At 40.7% G+C, this 12,947-nt stretch overlaps 1 protein-coding gene across 1 annotated transcript in view; it reads right to left on the reverse strand.

Annotated features, from left to right (window-relative positions):
- LOC141077409 (general transcription factor II-I repeat domain-containing protein 2A-like) overlaps positions 1–12,401 on the reverse strand; it is a 100,585-nt gene extending 88,184 nt beyond the window's left edge. Inside the window, exon 1 of the transcript XR_012227558.1 lies at positions 11,149–12,401. The gene's annotated coding sequence lies outside the window, so the exon portion shown is untranslated. The remainder of the gene's footprint in view (positions 1–11,148) is intronic.
- Between the last annotated feature and the right edge of the window lie 546 nt (positions 12,402–12,947).

Consider the following 12,947-nt stretch of genomic DNA (forward strand, 5'->3'; position numbering starts at 1 on the left):
CCAGTCCTTGAACCAATGAGTCTCTCCCCAGCCCGAGACAAGATCTGCCACATCGAACCCCTACCCTCTGTCTCTCTCCATCTCCTCAGCTGTTGGCCCTGAGCAGCTAGATAATAAATCCACCCATTCGGGAGTGCCAGCCCCCCTCATCTTTGGGCCTCTGTAATATTTCCATTCTAATCCTTGGTTGTTTATTTCCCCCACACAAGATCCCTAAATATGGACTTGATTGTACGAAACCACCGCTTAGGTAACCATATGGGGGCATTAGCAGCACGTACAACACCTGGGGCATCAGTACCATTTTAATCAGATTTGTCCTTCCTACCACTGATAGATGTAATCTACACCACGTTCCCACTTTGCTTCTGAACTTACCCAATAGCGGGACCAGATTTAAGCCTGTATAACTCGAACGCGGGAGCGATATCTGAATGTCCAGGTACTTGAACTGCCGCACAACCGCCAGCCTACTACCATCCCCCTCTATCTTAAGATCTTCACCACTACCGTCCACAGTTAGAATACTGGATTTCTCCCAATTGATTTCCAGGCCCGACATTGCCCCAAATCTCTCAATGATGCTCATCACACCCCACAAGGATTCATCAGGGTCTTCCAGGAAAAGCAACACATCATCTGCACATAAAGCTATTTTTTCCTTTATATTGCCTTTCTAATTATCTGTGCAGGAGCTCCACCACCAACGCAAAAAGCAGCGGAGACAGTGGACACCCCTGTCTGGTCCCCCTATGAAGAGCGAATTGTCTGGATGTCTGCACATTAACCCTGACCCTAGCAGTTGGGGATGTATACAACAGCCGTATCCAAGATATGAAGGTTGGTCCAAATCCCAAGCACTCCAGCGCCTTCCAAAGACAACTCCATTCGATACTGTCAAATGCTTTACGCGCATACGTTACTACTACTCTATGACCCCCGTTATTCGACGGCAGCTGCAGGTTAAGGTAGAGTCTACGTATGTTTATCGCTGTAGACCTATTTGACATAAATCCAGATTGATCGGGGTGGAGAAGGTCTTGCACCACAGGTTAATCGATTGGCCAGAATTTTTACATCCGCCGTCGGCAACAAAATGGGTTTGTAGGACTCTGCCAACTTCGGGTCTCTACCTTCCTTAGGGATGACCACTACCACAGCCTCCCTCATGGACAACAGTGCACCACACTCCAAAGCCTCCTCGAAGACTGCCTTCAGTCTAGTTGCTACCATCACAATCAACTGTTTATAGATCTCGCCCAGAAGTCTATCCGCCCCCGGGGCCCTATTATTTGTCATAGACATTATAGCTATTTCAACCTCCTCTTGTGTTACAGGCTCTTCCAATCTTCTGTCACTCTACAATCCTAGGGAGTCCTGCCGCCCCAAGAAACCCTTTCATCTCTGCAGATGAGGCTCCTGACTTAGAAGTATATAGCTGCTCATAAAACCGACTAAAAACTTCCAGTATATCCTCCACCTCCATCCCCTCATCCATATACAAATGAAGATTCCCTCTGTGCTGCTGCTACTACTGATAGCAAATACCCCACCCTTTCTCCATCATCGTAGAATTGTGCCTTCTGGAAAGCTCTTTTCCTCTCTACTCTCTTTATATATAGTTCGTTGACTCCCTCCTGAGCTTCCTTGAGCCCGTTCTGACTCTCCACTGATGGGTTCACTATCAGTTCCCTTTCTGCCCCTTCTAAAGCTTCCATCACTGCCCTGTTTTCTGAACTAGTTTTAGACTTACATCTATGAAACAAATCCAAAATGGAAAAAATCCAAAGTGGTAAAAAAGAGCCGGGCTGAATAAACCGCGCTGACGAGAAAAAAACGCACCTTCGGCAGTCCATATAATAAAAAAACTACTTTAATAAGCCTACGCGTTTCGTGGCAAAACCAGTCTCTTCATCAGGGCATAAAGAACAATCACAAATTCAGGATATAAATACAATCACAAACTGTTTAAATACACCTTTCTTTGACATCATTTCTTGTGGAAACGGCCATATATCATAAACCATGTATATAAATAAAATGCTTAAATATTGTGATTAAAGCCCAATAACATTTCTATCAATATCATTGAAATATTATACACCAAAATAACAAAAAATATATATTATAAAATAAACTGCAAAAAAATATAAACTCGAACCCACCACTTCAGAACAGCTCAAAAATGTAGTTCACGTGTCCTAGCACACTAGACCACACCAAATCCACATACCTCCTCAGACCCTCATATATAATTAACAAACACCCCACTCATTTTATTATTTCACCAGAATATGTCTAAAAAAGGTCACTAATTTCATTTAAACCCATCGGTTGGAGTGTATTTAATCTATATATCCAATAAGTTTCCTTTCTTTTAAAATTTTGTATTCTATTCGGGGTATGTTTGGATACATGATCTATGGGAAGCACCGTCAGAGACACAGAACCCTGATGGAACACTGCACAATGACGGGACAAACCATGTTTCATATATCACTTCCGAATGTTAAATCAATGGGAATTAATCCTCTTATGTAATGGTTGAGATGTCCTACCTACATATTGCTTCCCACAGTTGCATTGAATCAGATAGATGACAAAACTGGTCATACACGTCATCCTATATCTGATCCTAAATTCCCCACTGAGATAACTAAGGGATTGAAATCTATCAGTAGAATCAATTATAGATCTACAACACTGACAGCCTTTCCTGTTACATTGAAAAGCGCCTTTTTTCTCATGTGGTATACTACTGTTTAGTGAAATATCCCTTGAGGCGATAACACTAGGGGCTAAAATATTCTTAATGGTGGGAGCCCTCCTAAAAATCAACCCCAGCTTCTGATCCACCACCTTATTCAGAAGTTTTATTAAATAGATTTCAAGTAAAAAATTATCCTTCCAGACTGATAAAAAGAGCATATATATCAGCAAAAAATTTGACCCAAAAGGATTTAATTTATTCTCGTAAGACTGATAGAGGTGTGGATAATTATGATGCGAATTTTATAACCACTTTTTCTGTGCAGAATTCTCAGATTCGTAACATATTGGAAAAGCACTGGAAAATTGTTTTAAATGACCCAGTTCTGAATAAGGTGGTGGATCAGAAGTCGGGGTTGATTTTTAGGAGGGTCCTGTGTCTCTGACGGTGCTTCCCATAGATCATGTATCCGAACATATCCCGAATAGAAAACAAAATTTAAAAAGAATGGAAACTTATTGGATATATAGATTAAAAACACTCCAACCGATGGGTTTAAATGAAATTAGTGACCTTTTTTAGACATATTCTGGTGAAATAATAAAATGAGTGGTGTATTTGTTAATTATATATGAGGGTCTGAGGAGGTATGTGGATTTGGTGTGGTCTAGTGGGCTAGACACGTGAACTACATTTTTGAGTTGTTCTGAAGTGGTGGGTTCGAGTTTATATTCTTTTGCAGTTTATTTTATAATATATATTTTTTGTTATTTTGGTGTATAATATTTCCATGATATTGATAGAAATGTTATTGGGTTTTAATCACAATATTTAAGCATTTTATTTATATACATGGTTTTATATGATATATGGGCGTTTCCACAGGAAATGATGTCAAAGAAAGGTATATTGAAACAATCTGTGATTGTATTTATATCCTGAATTTGTGATTGTTCTTTATGCCCTGATGAAGTGGCTAGTTTTGCCACGAAACACGTAGGCTTATTAAAGAAGTTTTTTATTACATGGACTGCTGAAGGTGCGTTTTTTTTCTGGTCAGCGAGGTTTATTCAGCCCGGCTCTTTTTTTCCACTTTGGATTTTTTCCATTTTGGATTTGTTTCATTCACTATCAGCGGGATACCAGCGACGACCGGACTTTTATGAGTGATTCCCAGTTGTGACTCACACAACTTCAGCGGGTGAGTCTAACTGATTGGGCTTGCTTGCTATTGTGGTTCTTCTAGATCAGGGGTCCCCAACCGCCGGTCCGCGGCCCAGCACCGGGCCGCTGCAGTGCCCTTGCCGGTCCGCGGATACAAGGGGAGCCAGGGGCGGTCAGTGGCGTAGCGGGGGCTGGGGCGGCGTGTGTAGCGGCGGCCAGGGAGCGATCAAGCAGCTCCGCTGCTTGCAAGAGGGAATAGCAGGAGCGGAGCTGCAAGGACCCGTCCAGCTTCCTGCCCACTGCCCGCGCTTCCTGTCTCTGACACAGAGAGGAGAGCGCGGCCGCTGCTGTGTGAGAGCAAGGAAGCGCGGGCGGCGGGCAGGTGAGAGGAGAGAGGTGGTGTGTGTGTGTATAATGTGTGTGTACATGTCTGTCTGTGTGTGTGTATAATGTGTGTGTACATGTCTGTCTGTGTGTGTGTATAATGTGTGTGTACATGTAGGTCTGTGTGTGTGTGTGTGTGTGTATATAATGTGTGTGTACATGTGTGTGTGTGTGTATAATGTGTGTGTACATGTATGTCTGTGTGTGTGTGTGTATAATGTGTGTGTACATGTATGTCTGTGTGTGTGTGTGTATAATGTGTGTGTACATGTCTGTCTGTGTGTGTGTGTGTATAATGTGTGTGTACATGTATGTCTGTGTGTGTGTGTATAATGTGTGTGTACATGTCTGTCTGTGTGTGTGTGTATAATGTGTGTGTACATGTATGTCTGTGTGTGTGTGTGTGTATATAATGTGTGTGTGTGTGTGTGTGTAGCCTGGCCCTGGAGGAGATGGGGACATGAGGAGAAGGCCATGAGGGGAGTGATGGGGTGAAGGCAATGATGGGGAGAGGGGAGTGATGGGGTGAAGGCAATGATGGAGAGATGGCAGTGATGGGGTGAAGGCAATGATGGGGAGAGGGGAATGATGGGGTGAAGGCAATGATGGGGAGAAGGGAGTGATGGGGTGAAGGCAATGATGGGGAGAGGGGAGTGATGGGGTGAAGGCAATGATGGGGAGAAGGGAGTGATGGGGTGAAGGCAATGATGGAGAGAGGGGAGTGATGGGGTGAAGGCAATGATGGGGAGACAGCAGTGATGGGGTGAATGCAATGATGGGGAGAAGGGAGTGATGGGGTGAAGGCAATGATGGGGAGAAGGGGGTGATGGAGCACTCATTCAAAACCTATGGTGAGTTGAGTCACATTATAAATGTTATTTAATTATAAGTATGCACTGCTACACTACAACCGTGTCCATAGCCCCGCCCCCTTATGACCAAAACCCCGCCCCTGCCACACCTCCATCCCCGCCCTGCCGGGCCATGGAAGAATGGTCTTGCTTGAAACCGGTCCCCGGTGCAAAAAAGGTTGGGGACCACTGTTCTAGATGATACACCCTATGTGCGCTTTCCATCTTTGTTTTTTCTAGCATTTTTGAGGGCCCTTTATTCTAAAACCCTCTTTCCTGGGTCAGCAGCACTCGGGTGTCTCCATCATGGATTATTTCCAACATAGACTATCCTCCAGAGAAAGACTTATTATACAATCCATTGGACTGGGGAGTTTATATGAGAACAAGGATAAGGAATGTGAATCGACTTTCTCTAAGGAAGAGACGATAATTATGAAGAGGAAATTCAACAAGTTTGAGGATTTATTAAAGGATGAATTACATTACCAGCTTGATGCACGATTTTTATCCATTTATATGGATGAGAAGATTTGCCCTAGGGGCCTGAGAGTTTATCGCAGATCTCCATTCCCCCAGGATGTTAGCTTCACTGAAGAGTGGGAGGCTTCACTAAGGGAATGTATGTTTAATCTAATAGGGTGTTTGTTTAAGAAGAGAATTGTTTTAGTAGATGCATTTGTTGAGAAAATTACGAATTTATCCAAGGAACTTTTAGTATTTAGTACACATCCAGAATTTAACAGATTAAATTCTGATATAGCAGCTCGAATACTTAAACTATAGTAGGATATAATTGCACGAAAGTCCAAAAAATTACAGAGAGATAGAGATGATTTAAAAAAAAAATGAGGAAGGAGATACAAAAATCAGTGGAACCGTCTAAATTACCTGTGAAAGATTTGTCACTGGCCCCACCCGTGGTATCAGATGGGATGAATCACACTAGGAAACAGGATTATGTTGTTTCTGATACCACTAGTAATCAAATTGTTACTATGGGTAGCATTAATAAAGGGAAACATCAAGAGACTATGAAAAATAAGATCAAGCAAAATAAGCGTTTATCTGATAATTTTGCTCAATCAGTAGGAAACATTCGTGATGATTGTGCGACTAAGGAGATTTTTCTCAGGATACTCCCTTGGAGGATGACAGTATTATTGATGAAAGTAAAAATCATGATGAATACGTGATCACATCGCTATTGGGGATTCAGTTAGTGAACACATAAGTAATGAGAAAGGGGACATTGTATTGTCCCCCTCAGATATTGATATACAATTGGAGCAAGTGAAACAGCAAATGGGTAAAATTAAAAAAGATAGACTTTTAGATTTAAATACTGTATGTCACTCAAACCCCTTGGATATACTTATTTCTTTAGCAGCCGAAGAATTGGTGGGAGAGTCTAATATTTTGGACCTCCCTTTATTTGAGGAGGGTGAGGTGGGTAACATTCCACACTCTCCCCTTGTTCCTGTTCCTGAAATTGTATTAAATACTAATTTTGAGGACCCTAAAAATAAAAATAGTAGTAATAAAATAAGGAATGAGTGTGATCGAACCAGAAAAGGGCATATAATAGATAATTCCACCTCGGGATCGGAATCTGTATCTTTTTTTACCCAAGGTAATGGAACAAAAAAATACTAGGACGAGATACCTTACACCAAAATCACAAAAAAGAAAAAATGTAGAAGGGGAACTTGAGGAAAAAATAATAAAAAAACAAAAAACAAGAAATCAGGACTGTGTTAATGGAAAATAGAAGTTCTGGAATCGATGTGGGTCGTACTTTTGAACAGTGTGTAGTAAGAATTGGAAATATTTTTAATACTTCTGGACATATCCTCACGGAGGGAGGAATTTTTGATTCTAAATAAGGGATTATCTTTTTGCCCCGAAAATACTTCTAGAGATATTGATTTATATATGGATTTGCAGCATTTTGTGAGAAAATTAACCCTTAAGCATCATTTTGCAATAAATCATGCTAGGGGAGAAGCAGTGGGAACCAAGGAAGATGGAATAGTTCATTCTCAACTTCGTGGAAAATCCAATTTTTACCCTATTCATAATAAAGGCCATCATTTAAAAACCTTTACTGATTTGGTTTTGAAGGATTTTGAATCCCTTAATTTGAAAAGAAAAAAGATGGGTAATCTCTCTGCTGCAGAAATCAGAGGTTTGAGATCTCTAAAAAATGATACCAACATAGTGATCAGATCTGCCGATAAAGGGGGGGTATTGTCATACAGGATCTGAATGTCTATTTAAAAGAAGCGGATCGGATTTTGTCAGATGGTACTACTTATGCCATCTCTAGTATTGATGAATAGGACAATGCGGTTAAAAACTATAGGGAATTGATTAAATATGCTGATAAGATTGGGATTTTAAATAAGAATGAAAGACTATCTTGATATAAAGAACCCTTGTATGGCTATTTATTATCACCTACCAAAACTACACAAGAATTTAGTGAACCCTCCTGCGCACCCCATTATTGCAGGGATTAATTCATTAACCTCTAATTTAGCCGCCAATGTTGATTCGTTAATGAACAACTCTGTAAAAAGATTGGGAAGTTATCTCAGAGATTCTACCCATCTTATACAGATACTTCAAGATATCGTATGGAAAGATGAATATATGTTCATTACTATGGATGTTACAGGATTATATTCGAATATTGAACATAATATTGGTCTGTCTTGCTTTTGAGATGTATGTGAATAGGGAGTTGGCTTTATCCATAGCACAAAAAAATGTTTTGATTAAAAGTATGGCTTTTATTTTACAGACTAATTACTTCTGTTTTGGGGATGCTATATACCACCAGACACGGGGCACCGCCATGGGCTCGAGGGCAGCACCTACTTATGCAAATTTGTTTATGGCTGTCTTCGAGTCCCGACATGTCCTCCGTGGTGATTATGGGGCAAAATTAGTGTTATATAAACGCTTTATTGATGACATTGTCATTTATAATAATGAAGGGAACGATGTCAAAATTTTTTTAGATGGGTTGACTAATAATTGTTGGGGTATAGAATTGATTCCACTGATTGATAAGCAGAGTGTTATTTTTTTGGATCTCATTATTTATGTAAACAATTCTGGGAAGGTTCTTACTAGTAATTATTTCAAAAAGGTTGATGCCAATGGCTATGTTCACTATAATAGTGGCCATTATAAGCCTTGGCTTAAAAATATTCCCCGCAATCAATATACTAGGATTAGAAAAAATTGCTCCTCAGATATAACCTTTGAGGAGGGGAGCAAAGGTTTATTAAATAGATTACAAGAAAAAAATTATCCTTCCAGACTGATAAAAAGAGCATATAAATCAGCAAAAAATTTGACCCAAAAGGATTTAATTTATTCTCGTAAGACTGATAGAGGTGTGGATAATTATGATGCGAATTTTATAACCACTTTTTCTGTGCAGAATTCTCAGATTCGTAACATATTGGAAAAGCACTGGAAAATTGTTTTAAATGATCCAGTTTTGAATAAGGTGGTGGATCAGAAGCTGGGGTTGATTTTTAGGAGGGCTCCCACCATTAAGAATATTTTAGCCCCTAGTGTTATCTCCTCAAGGGATATTTCACTAAACAGTAGTATACCACATGAGAAAAAAGGCGCTTTTCAATGTAACAGGAAGGGCTGTCAGTGTTGTAGATCTATAATTGATTCTACTGATAGATTTCACTCCCTTAGTTATCCCAGTGGGGAATTTAGGATCAGATATAGGATGACGTGTATGACCAGTTTTGTCATCTATCTGATTCAATGCAACTGTGGGAAGCAATATGTAGGTAGGACATCTCTACCATTACATAAGAGGATTAATTCCCATAGATTTAACATTCGGAAGGGATATATGAAACATGGTTTGTCCCGTCATTGCGCAGTGTTCCATCAGGGTTCTGTGTTTCTAACGGTGCTTCCCATAGATCATGTATCCGAACATACCCCAAATAGAATACAAAATTTAAAAAGAAAGGAAACTTATTGGATATATAGATTAAATACACTCCAACCGATGGGTTTAAATGAAATTAGTGACCTTTTTTAGACATATTCTGGTGAAATAATAACATGAGTGGGGTATTTGTTAATTATATATGAGGGTCTGAGGAGGTATGTGGACTTGGTGTGGTCTAGTGGGCTAAGACACGTGAACTACATTTTTGAGTTGTTCTGAAGAGGTGGGTTCGAGTTTATATTTTTTTGCAGTTTATTTTATAATATATTTGTTATTTTGGTGTATAATATTTCCATGATATTGATAGAAATGTTTTTAGGTTTTAATCACAATTATATTTAAGCATATTATTTATATACCTGGTTTTTTATGATATATGGGCGTTTCCACAGGAAATGATGTCAAAGAAAGGTGTATTGAAGCAGTTTGTGATTGTATTTATATCCTGAATTTGTGATTGTTCTTTATGCCCTGATGAAGTGGCTGGTTTTGCCACGAAACACGTAGGCTTATTAAAGAAGTTTTTTATTATATGGACTGCCGAAGGTGTGTTTTTTTCTGGTCAGCGTGGTTTATTCAGCCAGACTCTTTTTTTTCCACTTTGGATTTTTTCCATTTTGGATTTGTTTCATTCACTATCAGCGGGATACCAGCGACGACCGGACTTTTATGAGTGATTCTCAGTTTGTTGTGACTCACACAACTTCAGCAGGTGAGTCTAACTGATTGGGCTTGCTTGTTATTGTGGTTCTTCTAGATGATAAACCCTATGTGCGCTTTCCATCTTTGTTTTTTCTAGACTTGCATCTAAAAATTTCTTGAAACAGAAGACCCCTCAAATATGTCTTCATGGCATCCCACACCACTCTCCTGTCAGCACTACCTTTATTAATTTGCCAATATTCGTCTAACTGCACCTTTATTGCTTCCATATTAATATTTTCCTGCCATAGTGGATGGAGCCTCCACCCACTCCCCTGTCTAGACCTTCCCCCCCATCTTTTTAATAAGCAACTCCAGAGGCTTATGGTCCGACATCACTCTCGGAAGATATTTCACTCCAGAAACCTGTCAACAATTCATTACCTAGCGCCAGATCAATTTGCAAGAGAGATCTATGAGTAGCAGAATAGCAGACATAACACACCACATCCTCATTTCTCACTGTCCACAGATCTATCATTCCAAGCTCTTTCACATAGTTCCCAAATTATGTCAATTTACCGTTGCCTTTTCCTGTTTGTCCCATCCCTCATCTATCACATTATTAAAATGGCCAATAATTAACGGTAATCCCGCACCCATTTTGTACAACTCTATCACCTCCTGGATCTTCTTCCGCGAGTACGGAGGTGATATGTACATGGCCACTATACATGGCAATTATTCATAAATTTTCAAATTAAAAAAACGGCCTTTACTGTCGACATGGCTTTCAATTTCCTCAAAGGGTGTGGACGCTCCCACCATCGAGACCCCCCAGCGTATGAGGAGTACGTGGAGTGATATGCTTTCCCGATCCATCTTCTCTTCAATATCTCCACATTCTCCTTAATCAAATGTGTCTCTTGAAGGCATATCACATCCAGCTTCCCCCTTCCTAATATAGTCCATAATCGCCACTCTTCACGTTCCATCAGACAATCCCCTCACATTCCAATTAATAACTTTAATCTTATCACCCACCATATTCTCCTATATGTATACATTCCCAATCCTATAGAGGACAGAACTTCTCCCAAGCATCCCCAGAACCAACCCATAGCCTGAAGGACCTCCCTCCCCACTGTTGATGAACATAACAAACCATTACCAAAGACTACCAATGTGTTTCTCCCCTCTAAACCAGAGAGTGGGTAACTCTATACCTAGCAAACTCATAAACGTTATTTTTAAACTTTAAATTACATTCAATCCCTCCATTTCTCCTCTGCTTATATGTGCTATCATCTACAGTCCATCCATTAACCATAACTAGAACGCAGGAACAAAATGTCTCTATATAACAGCACCATCCATCTTTCCTCTTTCACAAGTATACGAACCTCCAGGTCTCTCAGCGGGTCTTCTCACTTCTCCCTTCCTTTACCAGCTCTGATCCTTTTCTCGTTCAAATCTAGCCACTTAGTTGCCTCCTCCGGAGTTGGAAAAAAATGAACAGATCCCAGGGCCACAACCCTGAGCTTAGCAGGATACAAAATAGTGTAAGCCAGTTCCATATCTCAACCTTTTCTTCACCCCACCAAACCACATTCTTTGCTTCTGAACCTCAGCCGAGTAGTCAGGATATATGGACACTGTTTGGCCGTTAATACTCATATCCTTAGCTGTTCTTGCCTTCCGTAGGATAATGTCTCTATCTCTATAATTAAGGATCTTGGCCAGGATGGTACATGGGGGGGCACCCGGAGGGAGGGGCCTCATGGGGACTCGATGTGCAAACAGCTTGGTCAGATTGTTAGCGTCAATTTTATTGCAGAGCCAGTCCTCAACAAATGCTGTAGGATCAGTCCCTTCTGCCTTTTCCGGGATGCCCACCAACTGCACATTCTGCCTGGAGCAGTTTTCTAAATCATCATTTTTATCAGCCAGAATGGCACACCACTGCCAACATTGAGTGTGAGACTTCTACAGCTTAGAAAGTTGGTCCTCCAGTGTGCTCACTCTTTCTTCCACCACCCCCACTCTGGTATCAGCCTTGTTAATGGCTGCCTTCATATTGATCATTTCCTCCCTTAAACTGTCCACTCTCTTTGTAAGGGTAGTTAGTGCAGTTTTGCAAAACTTAACCAGGTCATATATATGTCTCTCATTGTGGGCTCCCCTACTACAGCCTCCTCAGAAGTCTCTTACATCATGCTTTCTTGCTCCTGCCTTCTCCCCTCTCCCTCTGGCCCCTCCTGTGTTGCACAATCCTCCATATCTTCTCCATCCAGCTTCTCCCCGGCCCCCTCCTCACCTTTTTCTGCCATCTCCTGTGCTGCTCCATCCATCCACGCACATCTTTCAAGTTTAGCAGCAATTTCCAGCCGCTTTTAGTATGCTGCATGAGCTGCATCCGATTTCTCCACTGCCTCCACACTATTGGCACTATCATGATCCTGGCTCCCTGCACCCGCATCCCTATGCCTTCTTCTCACCATAGCCACAGTTCTCAGTTACACCGCACGTCAGGGCTGGTTCCTGCAATCTTCTGCACTGGTATAGGGCAGTAACGGTAATCTAGAGGCACCTTTAACCGGATAAAATCAGGATTACAGCAGAGGAGTCCTGAAAGCAGTCTGCTCACATGGAGTGCTAGGCCGTGCCCCAATATTATTTTCCACTAAGTGGCAGGATTGCTTTCTAATTACTGATATACAGTATTTCATCTGATGTCATGACTTCTTATGGCTTTTTGCTCCTTTCTTCATGTATTCAAAACTTTTTCCCTGTGTCATTTCCCATTATTGCACATAACTTAATTTATGCATATGTCTGATTTGATTTCAATGCGTGTGGATTGGATGGGTTGTTACGAATATCTAGTGAGAATTTCATCTCAATGACACCTTTAGAAATACTGAGAAGTAAAAACCCCACCGCCTACTAAATAATGTTGGACTCAAAGTGGCTGGCCAACCTGCCGAATTTTGTATGTAGATTTGATAAAGATAAATAATTAAACATAACTTACCTGATTGGCAAATGGGCACTTTATTTCTATACTGAATGTTTTTCTGCTATTGTACATCTTGCCTGGGGTTATTTACTTATTTATATTTTCTATCTGTTTATTTACTTATTGCTAAATGTATTGTAATGCTATTAGCTGTCGCTGTAGTCACTTCAGCCATTCCTGCCG

The sequence above is a fragment of the Dendrobates tinctorius genome, unplaced genomic scaffold (genome assembly GCF_039654945.1).
Source record: "Dendrobates tinctorius isolate UK_male_01 unplaced genomic scaffold, ASM3965494v1 ptg000015l, whole genome shotgun sequence".
Lineage (NCBI taxonomy): Eukaryota > Metazoa > Chordata > Amphibia > Anura > Dendrobatidae > Dendrobates > Dendrobates tinctorius.